At 41.2% G+C, this 19,680-nt stretch overlaps 1 long non-coding RNA gene across 1 annotated transcript; it reads left to right on the forward strand.

The window, feature by feature from the left end:
* Positions 1-14,990: 14,990 nt before the first annotated feature.
* On the forward strand, positions 14,991-19,439 carry LOC114059287. The gene is made up of 3 exons (XR_003571636.1): positions 14,991-15,141; positions 16,374-16,471; positions 19,354-19,439. It is a non-coding gene; the product is annotated as an uncharacterized LOC114059287 (long non-coding RNA).
* Positions 19,440-19,680: the final 241 nt, after the last annotated feature.

Here is a 19,680-nt window from a genome sequence, read left to right on the forward strand (position 1 = left end):
CTGAAACATAGAAGTGTTCATATTAAAACAGGAATATTTCCAGGTCAAATGAACTGCTTGAAATGTTTCATTTTGTCTTAACTCCATTAAAACTGATTCAATAGTCTTTTCATTTGTTTTTCCCCTCTGGCATTTTGAAATTTGAAAAAAAAAATGACCTTCCAGAGGTGAAAATTACTTTAATATTAAATGTTCATATTTTGATTCTTCATAGAAAATGTATTTTTAAATTACTTCCTGTACTGTTTCATACAAGGCAGTGGATTTAAAATATGCTTGCCCTGTAAAAAACATTAAACAGGAATGTGCGGTACATGTGATCAATCACAGCTAAGCAAACTCTGCAAACTGTAGAAATGTTGGCTGAATTATTCTCACTGTGACCCGGGGTTCTGCTGGGTGTATTTCTACAGTGCCTGTTTCTGCTTTGTAATCACTGCAAGTTTGGTGGCATGTTTCCTGGGAGGGAATAAAGGTCCCTTGATGCAAACCTTACACTGACTGTGGTAGATTTTGAGGGCTTGTTGTCTCTGCAGAGAGGATGGTCCTAATAAAGAGGCATCTGGGCCTTCTTGTCGCTTTTCATCTATTAAGATATGTCAGGCTAGGCTCTGGACAGCTGGATTGTGATGGTTTTGCCCCCAGGGTGTTTTGGGGTAGTGCAGTAGGAGAGCATTACTATCTCCAGGAGCTAGTGAATCTGAGAATATGTCTCAAGGATGAAACCTGGAGAAGTGCAAAGAATGATTTCATCTTGATTAATTACACAGTATTGATCCTCTGTGGAAAGAGCAATTATCCCAGACACTCTTCTCGCTGAAGCGAAAGCCACCGGGAAAGCCACTCTGATAAAGAGGATGAACGCTTTCCCTCCAAAGGGCTCAACTGGTTTAATCCTGAGGGTCTGCAGTGTTAAATTTAGACTCAAAGGGAAAAAAATTCGAGCTTCAGTGTAGATGTACCCAGCTTATATCAAGTGCAGCAGAAGTTGAACAGGCAAGAGGCAGGGTTAAAACTCGACTCCTGTGGGTAAAGTGTGAAATCTAACCTTGTGCATCTTTTCACGAATAGCTTTGTCCAAAGATTTCAAAATCTGGAAGTTGTAGGTTGAATGTTATTATAATGAGGATGTCATTCTCCTTCACTGAATTGCCTTGCCAAGCTATGGATATCTCCATAGGCATTGTTCTGAAGGATGCCAGATTCTGCCCTATGTATCAAGGAAATAAAGCTTCTTAAGGAGGAACATGAATCTGCCAGGTGCAGGCTGTCTCACAGATATGCTGACATTCTCTTCCAATTTATATTTTTTCAAAGTTCAATATCTTTAGTCTGTATTAACCTACAGGATGTGCACTTCAACAGAATCTGTAGTACTGGCTGAAGCTTCAGTTTATGCTCAAATTCAAGCCCATTCATTTCCCTAATATTTGCTAGGGTTTTTTTTTTTTTTACCAGGCTGCATTGCCTAAATGGGAAGTGTTTCCTGTCACTTGAACCAGCTATTCCAGCACACTTGTCTTTTCCCCTAGTGAGCTCCTGTGTTAAGAATCACTCGCATTAACCATTCGCATTAACAAATCCAGACAAACCTGTAGCTTGTGCCTTCTGCTTCCACTGCATAGCTTAAATCATTGGTTCTCTCCCCAAAGTCATCTTGATCCCTTGTTTACTGAGATTTTATCCTGATCCATCACCTATCTTTTCCTCAGTTGTTGATCACTATGAGCTTTATAGAAAGGCTTTATGCTTTGGGAAATCTTTCAGTCCTCCTTCAGTCACGCCAAATATACAGAATACACTTCTCTCCAAGAGCTGTCCCTACATTTTAAGAAACAAACTGCTCTCTTCTTCTACTTGGATTCTGCAAACTATAATTCCCATAGTACCGCTCAGAGAAACACACAGCTTTGGTGATGTCAGTATCTTGTACTCAGCTGCAGCTGGGATTTGGGGGAAAACAATTTTTTAGGTATGTATAGTATGTGTAGATGACTGGCTTTTGTAGCAGCAAGCTGTATATCAAAACATTTTCCACTTTGGGGAAGCGGGTGAAATTGCCAATGTGATCGTAATGCAAGTTATAAAAGGATCAAAGTTGCAATGTTCTGCAACAGCATCAACCATTGATATGTAGCAGGAGCTCACTGGAAAAAAAAAATGTTCACGCAATATATAAGACATTAAAAATTCTGTTACATTACTCTTGCCACAAAGATTGTAATGAAAATGGGAAATGGCACAAACGTAACCCATTCTCATTACAATCGTTAGATTGTAATCTTGTGCTCTCCTTCTCAAGAGAATGCTAAATGAGATTTTAAAGTATGGAAAATAAAGGAGCAAATAGAAATTGGAAAGCAAAAGAGGTGAGGCATGATAGACTACTCCTGCATTCTTATGTTCTTTATTTTTACAGTAAAGCGAGAGAGAACAGTATGATTTCAAAGAAAGACATACTCACACATAGATATATTTCTTTTTCTCTCTCTCATTGGAAAATATATTATTTCAATGTTTTTATCTCTTTCATTCTTACTTTAAAAAAGAATCCCACCAAATCAAAGAGACAGAGTAACACCACAGATATATACATCAACAGATGTAACAGTGTAGAATTTGCCCTTATCCATCACAGTAAAAGCTGAAGGTAACACCTCCCAGTGAGAGAGAACTGTATGACTTAGGAGACTAGCAATTAAAAATCTGTCAGTCACAGGTCCGGATCCAGCCCTGATTAGATAGTGACCGAAAGTTGTTAATATTGTGCGATCACTACGGAAAGAAGTATCTGACCTCGTTCTAATCCCTATGCAAGTATTTAAATGACACGCTGTAGCTGTCACTCAGTGGCGCCACTGGAGCTGCGAGTGGAAGACCAAGCGTTAAATAAGCATAAGAAGTGATCTAACCCCATGTCCTTTACTGTGGTGGTAGTTTAGGCATAGGGCTTTAAGCAGGTGTAGCAGGTACCCTGCTTCCACAGTCTGAAAGGGGATGCTGGCCTCTCCTTGAGCTATATATTCAGGGGCTCAAAGGACCTCTTAAAACATTAACTATGGAAAAAAAATCTGTTGGAGATTCAGAGGCAGACTCACAGTAAAGGCCTAGTTTTGCTTGGAGACTCAGTGGAGATGAGTGATTGTTATGCACAGGAGTCAAAAGAACTCCTTGGTCGTTGGGGCTATGCCCCTACAGAGTCCACGTGGGATCCTCTCCACACAGCCCTGCAGCAATTCATCCTTATAAACATCATAACACCTCAATAACAAAAGAAATGCCTTTTAGACAAAAGATTAAAATCTGCAAAGGCTCTAGCTGACCCAGGGAGAGGGGAAGAAAAATCGAAGTCATCAGAAATAAGTTAGGTCTTTGCATTTCTCTTGGAGATGTACATTGTATTATTGGTCCTGTATTATATGTTCAAGTATTTTTTCTTCTTTTTTCTCACTCACTTCTTTTGGCATGGGTTGGAGGTTTTGGGTGTTTTTATTCATTCGCTTTGCTTTCTCATTACCCATGGAGTTTATGTTGAGTTACTTCCCTTCCCTCACTGACCTTCCCCAACCTGGTGACCACGGGCTTTTCTAAGTAAAAGCAGAAGGTGGAACCTATCCCTATAGACAAATCATCTGTCATAGCTTCATGTAACCTTCCATCACTCTTTGTTTAATGGATACCCTAGGTAAAATTTACTTTTCTCATTTAAAATCTGTCAAGAAATTATTGAGGAAAAAATCTAATATTTTCATGGGTTTTCAGAATAAACTTTCTTTGTTGTTTGCGAACAGTCTCTAAAGGACAGGTTTTTTTATCCATAAATATAGATGCAGGAGGTGACATGCTAGTGATTTGACCAGCTTTCTAGCTGAAAAACAAATCTACATTTCAAAGAACATATATAAATATCAGTATCTTCAGAATGACCTGTAGGTTTTCCTGTAATCTTGGTTAAAAGTGTTTACATCTGAGGCGGATTCTTATTTGCAAGTTTACACTATCATGAAAATGTTATAGCTGAACTAGAATTCATGACAGTTCTTCTATTTTGTCAAGAGATTTTGGACTATGAGAAAAACCTGTATTACAGCTGACTGTGCTGCATCTGGCCTATGATAAACAGGGGGCTTTTAATTTCCCAAGTATCCGGTCCCTTCAACTTCATAACCCACAAAAATTAAAAATAAAATTTTCATTTTGAAGCTTAAAATTAATTTAGTTTCTGTTGTGGTGCCATAATAAGTAGATCTAATTTAACCAGTCAGCAGTTCCTTCCACTGGATATTAATTTTTTAAAGTCTGCAAGTTAATCAACCTGTTTTATGGTGAGATGTGTTTTTACACCAAAACTCCTCATTATTTCTTTTTTATTTTTCTGTTAAGTGTCTGGGATAAGTGAAAATAGCTTCTGAATATAAAAGAATCAATTAATGTTTCAATACAGGGGTAAAAAAAAATCGTTCCCCAAATGGGTAACTATTTTCAGTGCTGCTGACTGTTTCTCTTGCAGCTCTTAGGAGCATGATCTGTCAGTGCCACCTGTTAACTAGACCAGTCTTTAGGGGAATATATGGTCAGGAAATGAAGAAGAACCTGAATATTCTCTTTTTGATTTTAGTCATCCTTCTGAAACATGAAATTAGTCCCAAGGATTTGGGAAGATGCAACTTCACATCTATTAGAGAAGAACCTATCAGAGGACACAGATTTTAGATAATGGAGAGTGATATTTACAGGTAGAGATGAAGCTCTGTACCTGAAAGGTAATATCCAAAGTCTGGCCTTGATTTGAACCAAACCATTTCGATATCACCCTGTAGCCACTTTTGACCTGCTTCAGAGAGTGAGGACATTGGGAACCTTGGTTCCTGCTCCCTGAGCACAGATGTCCAGGAGAATCCTTCCCTCACAGAATATTCTGAGTTGAAAGAGACCCACAAGGATAATCGAGTCCAACTCTTACGTGAATGGCCCATATGGGGATTGAGCCCACGACCTTGGCACTGTTAGCACCGTGTTCTAATCACCTGAGCCAACCTGCATGACTGTAGGGGACCACATAGGTGTCCCTTTTTATTTAATGCCAAAACGCAAGCTTCTAAAGGAATTTAAAAGTGTAATGTATCCTTTTTTTTCTCTCCTTTGTTTTTGCTTATATGTCAAAATTCAGCAAACACAGTACGTTTGTTCCCTGGACCTCCAACCTGTCATCTCTCTTTTCTGCAAATCAGTTTGCGCCTCAGTGTGTCTCAGCTGCTGCAATAACTATAATTCCAATCATAGCCAGCTTCTTTAATGGGCTTCTTGTGTCCACTGGGAAGAGCTATCCCATATGCAATGTCAGCTCCCAGCACCTAGAGAAAGCACGGTCTCTCTGCCACTTTTTAAGGAGAGTTGCAGTTCTGTGGTGACATTTGAGAGCTTTCATTATCTCAGTGCAAGAATCTCTGGGGCACACTCTGGTCTCTTAACATGTCCTTGTTTAACAGCATTCCTTACCTTTGGCTGCCTGTGTTCAGTTAACCAAGTGGTGGCAGAGATGTGCATAGTCCCTCTTAAATCACTCTGATTTTCCCAGGTCCCTCTGCAGTTTTTTGACGGAACATATGGCAATGTTATGTCTATTTGAAAAAGCCTTTGCATCATATGTTTATACAACTGCTCACTATCCCAAGACAAAAATTCTTTCCTGTTATTGCCCATTTGCTGACTAAAGAAATTATCCTCTTTATGTAGTCTGGTACTTTACCTTGATACCTTACACGTTTAATTATGTAGTCCTCAGTCCATAATCCATATGATTCACTCACCATATAATACAACTCACATTAGTTTTATCTTTTTTAACCCTTATCCTTTCTTTTTCACTTTCTTTCCTTTGTCAGCTTTTGTTACCTATTTACTTTTGGGTCTTAGTCTGGCTCCCATAAAAGCTTTTCCTCCTTGGTGATGAAACAGTAATTGAGTCCAGCAGTATAAGATTTGTCTCAAAAGACAGGAGCTCTTGATGGTTAAAAATGAGACATTAAAAAAAAAGGAAAAAACAGGCAACAAACTCCAAAGAAAACTCCTGTTAGGTATCGCATAAAGGAAAAGCATCAGAATGGAGAGAAAGGAATGGGGTTTGTGGCTACAGAAACAGCACTCTGTGTTTGGCTCTTTTTCTTTCTTCCTCGTGCTGCTGGCCAGTGACCTCAGTCAGCCATGGAAATTGTGGATTTCCAACTGTTTCTGTGGGAAACTGAGTTGCACACAGGATCTTTCCGTTCTTCCGTTCTCCAAGTATTCGGCAAAGCAGTAATAATGATTTTTCTCTTCCTTGGGTTAGAGGTGGGTGAGGCCAGAAAAAAACTGGAATCCTTTAAGAGTGAAAACATTTTTTCCCCTTGAGGTTGGGTTTGAAAAAAACCCAACAACCTATAAAGCTGCATGTGGATTTTTTTTCTTCAGAAGGAGCAATGAAACTGTTTTTAGAGTAATGTTTAAAATGAGCTTTTTACAAATGAACTTTGTTCCTTTGAAATCCTTTCTATGACTACTGACTACTTCAAATGAAGTAATGTTATTTCAGAGCATGCAATATTAGGGAAATATATCTAGTATACTGGAGATCTATAAGCAATGAATTCAATTTCTGTTCATCCTTTGTATGGTACTGTTTCCAGTGCATCTCAGTTGCATATCTAAGGACTCTGTGCTCATTCTTTATATGCTTTCTAAAAATTTGGACTTTTTGGTGTCTGCATTATTACAAAGGCTATCTATTTACATGAGATTCCTGAGCTTTACTTGTATAACCATCCTTTTTATTTAGAAGTCAATAATACCCAGCTTTTATTTTCAGCATTTTGTTCTTTGTTCACTTATGTAAAAAATAAGTCAGTAGGCAAAAATCAAATGCATATATTTTCATACATGGTGCAGCTTGTCTCTCATACCAGGTATATTACTCACCATACCTAAATAAGAAAATTTTGCTTACGACAAATACACATTTTGTAAATATCCCTAGCAGCTCTTCCAATGCTTTTTTTTCCTTATGAAAACACTCCTCATTCTTTTTCCTTTTTCCTTTATCTTGACTTTTTTTCTGAAAACATGTTTTATGATGGTGCATAAAATTTATTAAATTCATTCTGATACCCAGGAACTAATAGCTATGGTAGAATACTGCAAAAGAAAACATAAAGATTGTAAGATGTATTTTCTCCTCACAGGCATCTTGCTTCTCTGAATCCAAGATCAGCCAATCACACTAGATCCAGCTCTAACAGAGGAGGCTGGAAGGTGGTACCAGGGTGCAAAAAGCCCCACATTCCTGTTGGCTCAGCTGACTGGAAGAACAGGCTTTGGGGTTAGATCCAAAGCAGTTCCACTTTGGAGAAGGGAGAAGGAGGGTTTTTACATAAGGAGAATATAACCTTCCAGCATGACATCTGGAAGTGGCAAAAGGGTTAAACATACAATACCCGGGGAAGAAGAGGGTCGAGGCATTTGAAACTATGATCTTAGGAGTCAGTCCGGGAAACTACTTATTGTAGGTGGACTTCTGCACTTGTGAGCAGCACAGTTACTGTTGGCCATGCTAAGGGCATGGTGACAAACTGTTTGAATGCACAACACACATGAAGATGCCAGAACAATGATGGGAGTTACTCTTCTGACTCAACATTTTACTCTTTTTTATTCTTGGGCTACAAGACTATTCAGCTTCTTCTAATTGACTTGATGGTCTTGCTGGAAAAAATGAGCTGCAATTACTTTTTTCTTCTCCTGAATTATTTACAGGTGGAAAATATCTGCCTTACTGGATCTTACCCAAAAGGCACTAAAATGTATCTTGCAGCCTGATAGTATGCTTTTCTCCACTTCTCATTTGGCTAGCAAAAAAAAAATTTGTTCGGTCAGATCTGAATAAAATTTTTTTTCTTCCAATTTTTTTTGTCTTCTGGTTTAGGGAGTGAAACAATTATTTACTCCGCCCTATTCCTGATAGCAACCATATGTCTGGACTGCATAGCAATGAGCCTTGCAGTCCTACTGCTGGCAGCTGTCCCTGGCCACAATGGCATCCCTCAGCGCTCCTAATGGGAGTAGGTGCCGTGGAGCTCCTTGCGTGCCATCAGCACTTCCCAGCTTCCAACACCTTACCTCATTTGCCATCACTCTCCTCCAGCAGCTGTTGTAGCTGGGCATTTGGTACACTGGGTGGCACAGACAATATTTGGAAGCTCAAAGACCTCGAAGACTGCTTGGAAAGCAAATTTTCTAGGGGATACAAATAAGTGCTATGGAGCTTACTTGCATCACACAGAAAAATCTGTGAGACAGAGACTCACCCCACAGCAAAGAACTAAGAAACATGCCTGCTGGCCTGGCTGGGACTGCTCAAGGAGGACAGATACTACTTGGGAAACTCAACTTGGGTGGAAAATTCTTTTGTTATACAATAAGATTTCTCTTCTGTCTTTATTTTCCTCCTTAGGAAAGCAGAGCTAATCTTCATTTACAAAGGGGCTGAAAGTAACCCAAACTATGTTGGGAAAGCTCCAGTGAACTGTGCTGGAAACACAATTTGTGATAAGGTGGAAGATAATACATGGGGGTCCTAATGGAGAGGATAGTTTAGAATACTGAAGTTTAGAGGGGCTTCGCTGATGATAGCAGGAGAGGATTAAAGGCTCAGTTAGCTCAGGATCTGAAGCCACCCTCCCAGTATTGGTTGCTCCTCGGATGAAGGAGGCAGGAGAGATGGACATGCAGCTTCTGTGGCTGTAGGAGACCCTGTGAGCACCTCCCCAGCTCCAGTCCCTGTGCCCTTGCCAATGCAGAGGCTATAAGGACTTGTCTCTTACTACAGAGCACGGGTAAGACTTCTTCCAGCTGGGCAGGGTAAGTGGAGCAGGACTCAGCAGGACAACATCTGTCTTCTGCAAAGATGTTGAACTTGGCCCAATGTGAGCTCTGGCTGTGGAAAATGTGGTAGAAGCTCTGGCTGTGGAGCTTTTATCAGCTGTGCAGATCAGAAGAGGAAATTTCACTCTGTTTCCTCCCATTTCTAATGCAGCAATATTTCAGCATTATGCTTCAACCTGTGGTTCACAGCTGAGTGGTAGTTTTATGATTTTATGAGGCCTCAGACCACAGTGTCTTTAAATGTTCTATAAAATATACAGGTTAATCACCTGACCCCTACAAACTTCTTGGAAGAACTTGTATTGCATTAGCTAATGCATTGCAATGTCTTACTGGAGCTGCAGAAAAACATCGTACGTGAAAAGCAAACCTGTCAAACTTGCTGCTTTGCTAACTTCACACAAAACAGGAAAAAAAAAAGGCCCTTTAACCAGTGCAAAACAAGATAAACCCACAAACTTCATGTCCTTTTGTGCAACCTCAATTGGACATTGCAGCTCTATGCTGTAATCTCAGAACAGAGCCTTTATCATCTTGGGTGTACTAGCATTGACCCATAACACAGAGTCTTAAATAAAAAACAAACCATAATGTCAAAGCAAAAGTCAGTATCTCAGCAGGTCTGGCCTCAAGTGTGGGAGTGTGAACACAGAAAACAAAAACTCAGAATAAGGAGAAGGCTGGATGAGTTCGAAGGAGGAAAAAAATCCCCAACCTCTAGAAAAATAGCAGGGTGGAGCAGAAATAAAAATACTTCAGACAAGAGAATCCCTACAGACTCCAAAATGCAAGGGAAAAAAGGGAAAAAGGGGGAAAAAGGGCTAATCCTTGCCTCACCAGTGCCTGAGTTGATGTGGGTCAGCTGTGATGGGAGAAGGGCTCAGAGCTCGGATTTTGAAATATCTGCGCAGAGGTGGTCCAGCAAGACTGCATGGCAGAGATGTCATTGTGGAAGATTTGGGCCAGGCTGCAATTTATGGGCAGAATGCTCTGGGGCAAAATAGTCAAGAGAGATGGCACTGCATCCCCTCTGAGAAGAGTGAAGGATGCTCCCCTTTTGCATGGAGGGGGGTGTGAATGACATTGTTCTGTGGCAGTCAGTCCCAAGGAGAGCAGAGCCCTTTCAAGTAATTTGCATGCCTGGGTGAATTAAGACTGAGTAGTTCCTGCTTTCCCTTGAATCTGTGCTTCTGCTCATCAAATGGCAAGCAAAGAGTGATACAAAGGCATAGCGGAAGTCAAAGTCCTTCCCAGAGACAGGGCATGTATTTCTCTTGCACCCTGCTAGACAGGTTTGCTCCTGTCACATGTGCTCTCCTTTTTTTCACTGAAACCAACTCCTCTACAGGAAGAAATTCCCTCTTACATCAGTTCCTGCACCCCTGCAAGGGACAGAAGGGACCCAGCCTGCAGCAGATACCTGTGAGAAAATGCTGGTTCCTGAAGAGTTTCCCACAGGAAAGAGGAAGAAAGTTTCCCAACAGGAAGAGCTGTTGGGTCTTCAAAAGCTGTGAAGCTGGAGTGCTGAAATGCAGCCTCTGACCAGCAAGGTTTGATTCCTACTGTGGAAAGCCTTTTGCCCAAAAAATACTAAATTGGCAGGAGGTCATGCCACTGAAATGCATTTTGACCTTATTCAAATTAATTCATACTGTGTTGCTTGGTTTTCTATTATACTTATTCCTTGGCAATTTCATAAATGTCATGAAACTCACTTTATAGGGGAGTGGGATGAGCTGACTTAAACCAAAACAGAGATGGCTGCATTCCTGGATCAAAAGAATGATCATTTGCCTGTTGTATCCACTTGGTGTACCCTGTACTGCCAGCCTCCCTGACCAACAGTTAATTTACCTTTACACCCTCTAGTGCTCCATGGTCAACCAGGCCTGCTATCACCGTAATGCTGAGTACTGGTTCACAATAAACTACTCCCTTTTTGTTTCCAGCTTCCAGAAGCTACTTACTTGTAGGTTTCCAGAGTTTATGGAGCTGTCTTGTCCTCTGCTTTGTTAAGCTCCTTCATTTAAGACTACTGATCTCTAGGGAGAGTGGTGTTAGTAGACCCAGCTAAAGTCCCACCTGCAAGTGACTTTTCATCACAGGAAGGTAAGGAAAAGGGGCTGAACAGGGACCCACATCAGCACCAGAGGAAGTGGCTGCACTGTAGAACTGAGGACAGTACAATCTCTGGTGGAGCTGGCAAGTTTTTTTGACAAGTAAAGGTCACTCTCTCTCTTTTGTGGATTTCCTGAAATACAGAATATCCTCAGTTACATGAGCCAGGTGAAGCTGAAAGTCCTACATCAAACCCTAGCGGGAGCCATCTCCCACTGAAAGTCCCTTCTGTCCCTTGCAGGGGTGCAGAAACTGATGTAAGAGAGAATTTCTTCCTGCAGAGGACTTGGCTTCAGTGAAAGGAGGGAGACCACATGTGACAGGAGCAAACATTACATGATATGTGACAGTAGAGCCATGCAGGGGACTCAGTAATGAGATGATTTGGGTAGCACCATGGGAATGTCATACTGGTCAAAGTTTTTACTTTTTGACACTCTTGCTGATATGTTGGTCCATATGTCATTCATACTAGGGAGTTTACAAATTTCTGTGCTCTGTTTTTCTTCTCTAAACTGCCCAGCATGTCCCAATGTGCTGTGTGGCTGTGCATCCCACTCAGTACTCTTGTGGTGTCCCTCCTGTGCTGGTTACAGCTGCCTTTTCTGCCAGCTGGCCAAGTCTACCTCGGCCCAAGACAGAAGTGCCAAGTGGCTTAATGGGAGATGTTTTCAACCGGTGACACTTCTATCGTCAGCCCAGAAACAGAAAATGGAAGCTGGTGTGTTGTGCCATTAACACTTATCACCGGGAACCAACCACAAGGTAAATCACCTAGCTCACACTCCAAAAGGACTCAGTCTAAAAAAAAAAAAAAAAAAAAATGTTAAAGCTTTCCCACCCTGCCCCAGGATCCCATTGCAGAGCTCTTTGCTTTGCAGTTCATTTCATTGCAGACAGGATTTTCAGACAAAGATAGTCTACTTTGGCTCAGAGATCACCCCAAGAGAGCAGCTTTGTGGGGATGGGTTCTACAATCCTACCAGCTCCCAGTAAGACATGTTTTGGCAAGCAGCAGCAACCACAGTTCATAGGCACTTACTCATCCTCTCACCAGCCCAGCCCAGCAGTCTCTAATGGTGAGTCACTGTCCACCCCTGCAAGCCTGGAGATCCTGCATGAAGGGCTGTGGAAATATCTTACCTGTTCCTCATCCCACCAGAAATTCGTGACTGGCTTTCAACCAAGTCCACAGGCTTTCTCCATGGACGCATCATGTGCAGCCACGAGGGTTAGTGCTGTCTCAGGGAGAAAAACAGTGGAACCATACTGCTGGGCGAGGAGCATCACCAATGTCCAGGGCAGCCAAAACTGCTCCAAGCTCATACAAGGGTAGTGAACCCATGGGAATGAAACCCTAGAACAGGTAAAAAAGCGTCATTATACTGCTTTGGGAAAATAATTTGAAAAACATAGTTTTTCTCATTATTTCAGTAGGGTTTTTTAGTCTTCCTCACTTTCCCTCTCTCATGACACCAACCTGATAAAAACAGGAGACAAGATACATCTGAGAAAATTACCTCTGTGTCAAAGATGTTGATAACAGACAGATAAACAGCCATACAGCAGCAGCACCTAAGGCCTGGAAACAAAGGCTGCTGGTGCAAAACTGTTAGTTTAATTACAGGTTTTTTTAATAACTATTAATTTTACATAGTACTATGTGCACTTAGTAAAAGACAGTGATTGCCCACAATCTTCAGTTTAGTGTATTTATTGTTATTTATGAAGCCATTGAAGATGTCTTTGCATTCATGGATCTGAGTCTTGCACAATTCATTGAAATGCCTGGCATCACTGCCATAAAATACACACACTGATGGTAATAAAATCCAGCCATGCAGTACAGTAAAAATCCCCACAAAAAAATACAATAAAATGGACATATGAATCTTGATAAAATCTATGTACCACTATGCTGCACATTCACATGAATTAGAGGTGTGTGGTGATCCTGGATGAAGCCTTACGTAAAAGCACATGTCTACAGAGGCAACATAAAATGCGAAGGGGGAATACAATGCAGCCCTGTCTCTCTGATTATGCACAACTGTAACTCTTCATCGAGGACTCCTCCTTGGCAGTGTAAAAGGTTCTCCAGTTCAGCAAACCCCTCCTAGCAAGTGTGCTCCAGCCTCAGAAAGGTCATGAGAAGCTGGGCATGCAACATTGGGATGCTGATAATGCCCATCATCCTCTCAGTATGATCTTCACTTCCATCCTGTCTGTTGCCTTCACTATCATACTAAAAAAGAAATCTGCACATTCTAAGAAACATTTCTGATCTCCCATCTCACTGACAAACTGAGATTAACTCAGTTGGTTAAAACACGGTGGTAATAATGCCAAGGTCATGGGTTTGGTTCCTGTAGAAGCCATTCACTTAAGCATTGGACTCAATGATCCTTGTGGATCCCTACTGGGCCCCTTACTACTCAGAATATTCTGTGACTCTGTAATACAGTCCATAAACTGGAGTAGCAGAGAGGAAAGTGGAGATGTCTCAAAAAATACTTGGAGTAAAGATTTCTGTAGTGGTCACTTGAGTAAAACAGCCCAGAGCTCTTATGGGAGTCAATACTACCCACCTTCCTATATCACTAGAAAGTTACCGTATCATAATGGTGGGATCCATGATGATCTAGAAAGCCTTTGAGGCATCACAGCAAAGCACTCATTGCAGCATTAATTTTTCATGAATTACGAGACTAGAGGGCAGAGAACAGGCATATGGGGACCTCAGTGCATCAGCACAGTCTAGGAGCCCCGATTCCCTTCATATTGGCCAACCAAAAGCTAATTCTGAACAGCAGTGTGCAAATTCCTTACCATAACCATAGCATTTCATCCCCCAGTTTGTTAGCTCAGTCTGCAAGAGCTCAGAGCTCTTGCAGGTAAGACTTCCTCAGGAGATTTTTTGTCACTAGGCTTTGAAGTGAGCTCTGAACAGCCTTGCAGAAAATAACTTTTAATATGCTGAAGTCTAGATTCTGCTTTTGCTCACTTCAGATGTGTAACAACTCCTTAATGACTGCTCGATGCTGCATGGGTGACCAGGACCGTGGGTGTCCACTGCCAGGAAAGACCTTGGAGAATAAGAGAATTACCTACCAGGCACTGTCTCATAGCAGCAGGAAAAATACCACAACACGCTCCATGGAGTACCACATCAGGAAATGGAACACAGATTACTTTGAAGCCTCACCCTGGTTCTATGGCATCAAGGATTTGAGACAGGGACAGACCATTGCAGATTAGTGTCCTGGTTTCTTAGTTCCACTGGTGCATGTTTGCTTTGATGCAGATACACCAAACCTGTACCAAGCACTCAGGTACAGATATGCTACAGATGGATGATGAAGGGGAAAGAACAGATAACCACTTCTACAGCTGTATTAAGGTGAGAAACTGTTTGTGGGTACCTAAGATGATCAGAGGGTTGAAGCACCTCTCCTGAGAGGAGCACCAGGGGAAGTGGCTAAGAGAATTGGGATTGTTCAGCCTGGAGAACTGAAAGATTCAGGATGACCTAATTGTGGCCTTCTAGTGCCTCAAGGGAGCATACAAGAAAGAAGGAAAGAAACTCTTTACAAGGACAGGTAGTGGCAGGATGAGGGGGAATGGATTCAAACTGAAAGAGAGTGCATTGAGATCAGATACTAGGAAGAAATTCTTTATTGTGAGGGTGATGAGACACTGGAACAAGTTGCCCAGAGAAGTTGTGGATGTCCCATCCCTGGAGGTGTCCCAGGTCAGGTTGGATGGAGCTTTGAGCAACCTGTTCTAATGAAAGATGTCCATGCTATGAGAGGGGAATTGGAACTAGATGGTCTTTAAGGTTCCTTCCAACCCAAACCATTCTATTCTATGATTCTATGATTCTATGTACAGAGAGTGATGTGGGTAATGAGAGTGAAAGCAGTGGAACAAAATCTGAAGACTGACACTGAAAAACAACAAAAAGATGAACACAGAGAATCTCCCAGCAGGAAGATTCATGAGAATTTAGGAAAGCTTCCCATGATCTAAGTAAGCAGCAATGGTTGGATCATTTAGAATCAGGTGTGCCAAGCCTTAGCAAAGTGCAGAGAACTGGATGATTTTGGGGTGAGTTTTCTTTTGCCAGCTGAGGGCAAATAAGCTGGTCAGTGCACTTTACTTTATCCCAGCTCAGCTGTGAGGCACATCTGCACAGCAGCGTGGAGCTGTGAGTGGTGCACTAGTGTGAGAGAAGAAACAACCCAGTGCCCATTAACCCAGGCAGTCAGTCCTTCACCAGCATTTGTGCCATTTTAATGTTTCCATTGTTGCTGCACAAACTGGCTGGGAAGCTAAAATGTCCATGTCTGCTCCCACTATCTTCACACCATTGTTTGTTGCACTGTCTCACCCCCTTCCCAGGCTCTCACACAAAAACTGGCCAGGCCCAGGCTGGCCCTGTGCTCACACCATCATTTCTTCTCACTGCTCAAATATAGATATAGAAAGAAAACTTTATTTCTCTGAAACCACAGTCGCAGAGTTACCGAGAAGAGATGCAGAGAAGCAATAGAGATGCATGCTGATGGTCTGCTGAATTTGTCCACGCCTTCATATTTCACTGGGAAAGGGCAATGCAGGCCAATGGCATGGCTCTCTGTCCCACTTTCTCCTTGTGTAAAACAGAAATAATGATACTGACCTAGTTCACCGGGGAGCCTGGAAAGGCCAGTTAATGTTTCTAAGGCTCTTTGAAAATAAAAAGGTCTGTGTCAGTGCTAAGTGTTATTATTCATGTATTGTAATTCTAACCTATAAGGGATTTGGCTTTAGTAGGAAAATTTCAGTTACTCCAGCAGCTGAAGAAGGGGTTTCATATTTCATCTTTAGCTATATACAGATTAACAGCACACACACAATTTCTTCACAGGCATAAAGATAAAGGTGAAATCCACACTAATGTTAGGCATTACGGTGCTTTGTCTTGGCATGAAGGAACTCTGATTTCCAACATCTGTGAAAGGTTAGCTGAAGTGATGTATAAAGACTTGGTACTAGCTAACAAAATCAAGTGTTTGTGAAATTTATTATGAAATCTGCAATTTTCCACAGACTTTAGCATGAGGTAGAATGGTGTCCAAACCAGAAAGGTGAAAGGTTAGAATTTTACTATGCAACATATAAATATATAGAAGGTACAGAGTGGTTTCGCAGAGGTCTTTTCACTTAGAACTTACTCAGGTCTTTCCAAAAACATCAGTGACACAGTGTGGCATGTGTAATTCTAAATACCATAAAAATATCAAACAGGGCTTTTATAAAATATCATGCATTTCTGACATATATTGTTGTTCTGCTAGTGACTTATATTCTACACATTTCCATCATCACCGCTTCTCCTGTTTGGATTATCCTGACCTCCCAGAGGAGATGACTGCATATTGGAATCTTGCACCAGGTAACAGTGAGAAAAAAGGATGGTGCTCGCATTCAACCGAAATACCACCTTCCCAGCAAGAGGCAGGATTATTACTTTATTAAATCACACGGGGAACAATGGTATATCCCCCTTGAACGAAACCCAAATGTTTTCGCATTCACAAAATTACTTCGATGTGTTACACATGATGCCCTGCAAGATGGTGACAGTTTGCCCTCATTTTACTTCTCTGATTTTTTATTAGAAACATTCTATTTCAATTTACATTCCCAAATAATAGTCGGGGAACATATTGCTATTTCTTGTGCATGCAAGGGAGAGGGCACGTGATCAGTTGTTCAGGACACAGGCAGAAATGTTTTTTTCCTCACAAAGGTCTCCCTCTCTCCCCATCTCTCAGTTTTTGGTAGACAACAGCTGCTGGAATATGAACAATGTAAGCTAGAGCTGCGGAAATTCTTCCGTATTTCCATATATTACATTTAATGTCATAACAATAAGAAGAGCAAAGAAAGTGTAAATCTTGATTGTAGAAAGCCATATTTTGCATGTTCCCTCCTGTTTCTTTTGGTAATAGAAAATCAATGGACCTTTTATATATGCGACACATCCCAAGCACTGAAGCTCCCATCCTCCCTTCATGTATGAATAAATGAATTTGTTTACTGTGCTGTCTGAACAAGTGTGTTTCAAAACAATGACAGATTCCAGTGTGTTATCTCCAGCACTTCTTTGCAGCACAGCCTTTCTGTCTTCCACGTTTCCGACAATGAGCAACCCATAACATTTCCTACACAAGCTCTTCACACCCCACCTCGTGACTGAAGGGGGGAGTGCAGCACACATAAAAATCTCGCCCAACACAGCACCATTTAACTTCTGGTTGAAATACTGGAATATTTTTCATCCCTTCTCTCATTTTCCAGATAGGAGTTTTCTTTTCCCCAGGTTTCGTACAGCTTCTCTAGCTGCTTACCACTGCCCAGTCACATGCTTTTTCATGGCTTTTGGCATAACCGTCCATACTTTGAGGTGATATTTCAGAGGTTATTCTGATTTTTTGTTTTTAAATGAAGAGCTGTTACAAGGAATTGGTATTTTCTATTAGGCTTGGTTGTTAAATTTCTCACTAGTTTTAGTATTTAAGAATTCAGTACACTACCAACAAATACATTAAATTTTTGCTGAAAATTATTATGCTTTGTATGGCTTTTTCCTATACCCTGGAACTATTTACATTATGAGTCATTGATTATTTATGGAGATATTCATGGTGCTTTTCTTGGACATGTCATGTAAAGAAATCAGTAGGCTGGAGGAAAAGAACAATGGGAAGCTCTAGGGAGTGGACTTTTAGGTGTGTTTTTACATTTTAAAAAGCCTTCAGCACCATCAAAAATAACTATTAATAGTTAGCATTTTTCTATTGGCCTTAGAGAATCTCATATGGAGACAGGCTTCCAGGAAGCAAGTGTAATGTTAACACTACATATTGTGCTATGATGTCCATTGCACAGACAGGTTGGATCAAAGTTGGAGAAACTATAGGCTTGACTCTACAGCTGGTAGGAATTTTGACTCTGCTGATGCCTTTCAAAAATTATGGGGAATTTTGATTGCGGAGCCAGTATCAAAACTCTGATTTCCTGACTTTTGACTTCATTTTAGAGGTTTCAGAGTGCTGATGGTCCCACAAGGACTGCCTGTCCCCCGCTGCACTTGAGAATATAGGGGGCTTCCCTCATGCATCTGGACAGAGAGGACACTCTGCATTCTGAGCTAGGTCTCAGTTTCAACAGACAGGACCTTCAAATCGCTTTCCATTTTTTGTTTGATTTGCATTTTATTTCTAATGTGGTGGTTTCACACACTGTGTGCAGGAGAGAGGGAGAGAGGGAATGGCATGCTACCCAGGGACAGAAGAGTCCACCTGCTTAAAAGGGGAATGTTGCTGGATAAACACAAATTGGTGTAAGCCACATCATTAGGAGAAAGTTGTCTATCATTAAGCTCTACGTAGTGCATCCCTCTGAGCCTAAAGTAAGTCTCCAGGGGATATACAATCATACTTGCCACACGAGTGGAAATGCTGAAGATGAGCCACTGCACCATCTGGGTGTCCACCTCCCACCTGTGTTAGCATCATTATATGCATGTTGGGCTGACTTAGCACACTGAGGAGGAAGATGGCCATGCCATTCTCTTTTACCATCTGGGTAATTTACTCTGTGAATTTTCTAGAGAGGGGATTCATTAATGCAGATATGCAGGGTGCAATTATTCAGATGATGCAGTGGGAGGAAGCTGCATAAAATTTACAGAGTGAGCTGTGCTTGTACCCTGGGCAGTGCTTTTTTGGGTGGTCCAACCTGCAAAAAATTCACACAGAGGAATTCCTTGATGACTTCTCACTGTGTCCCAAATGGCAACTCCTCCCGATCGACATCAGTGGGAGCTGTTCTCACTAGGCAAGGCAGATATTAGAAGACTCTCAGCATCCGTCACAACAGAGAGGAAATCTGTGGGAAATGCTGATCATTTATATCAAAATTAATGAGATTTTCCCCTCTCTGAAAGTGAGGGCTGAGATGTATACTGACTACAGGGAAAAAGAATCCATCCATGGATATCTAGCTTGCCTTTTTTATTTATATTTTTCCAGGGGTCTTGTATAATTGATGACAGTGTCTATTTGGCAAAGGAATTTTCTGAGCATGAAATTCATTTTAATAGTAATTTTTGCCTTTTAAACAAACTGTTGTTTTTTCCCTTCTACATCTGAAGCCAAAATCACAGGACCACAAAACAAATCAGCTTAATTTCACTGTGAACTTTTCTTTTGACATCCTTCTATTTTTCAAAGAGAATAAATGTGTTGTTACATGTCTGCTCTTTTCCAGACAGAAGAGGCAGAGAGCTATTTTTGAAGCTCCTTAAATCAGAAGCTCTGGCTCTTTACAAAAGCATCCCCACAGGATATCAGGACTGTGTTTGGAAACATATGTGATAAAAAAAAATCAAACCATAAAAATGAACTGGGATCACCTTGTAATTGGGTAGAGAAGACTTCCTGCTGCTGTCTGTATTTTTGTTAAAAGCCAGTGCTTCTGCATTTCTCACCTTTTGCTGTGCGAGATTGTACACAAAATCTCTGATTGCCAAGCAAATCAAAGCCAAGAAGGAGACCCCCTGTTTGGAGGAAACCATCCCCCTCCTATATTCTCTCT

Source organism: Empidonax traillii, unplaced genomic scaffold, assembly GCF_003031625.1.
Source record: "Empidonax traillii isolate 1590-97213 ecotype Southwest subspecies unplaced genomic scaffold, ASM303162v1 scaffold215:size2007263, whole genome shotgun sequence".
Taxonomy (NCBI): Eukaryota; Metazoa; Chordata; class Aves; order Passeriformes; family Tyrannidae; genus Empidonax; species Empidonax traillii.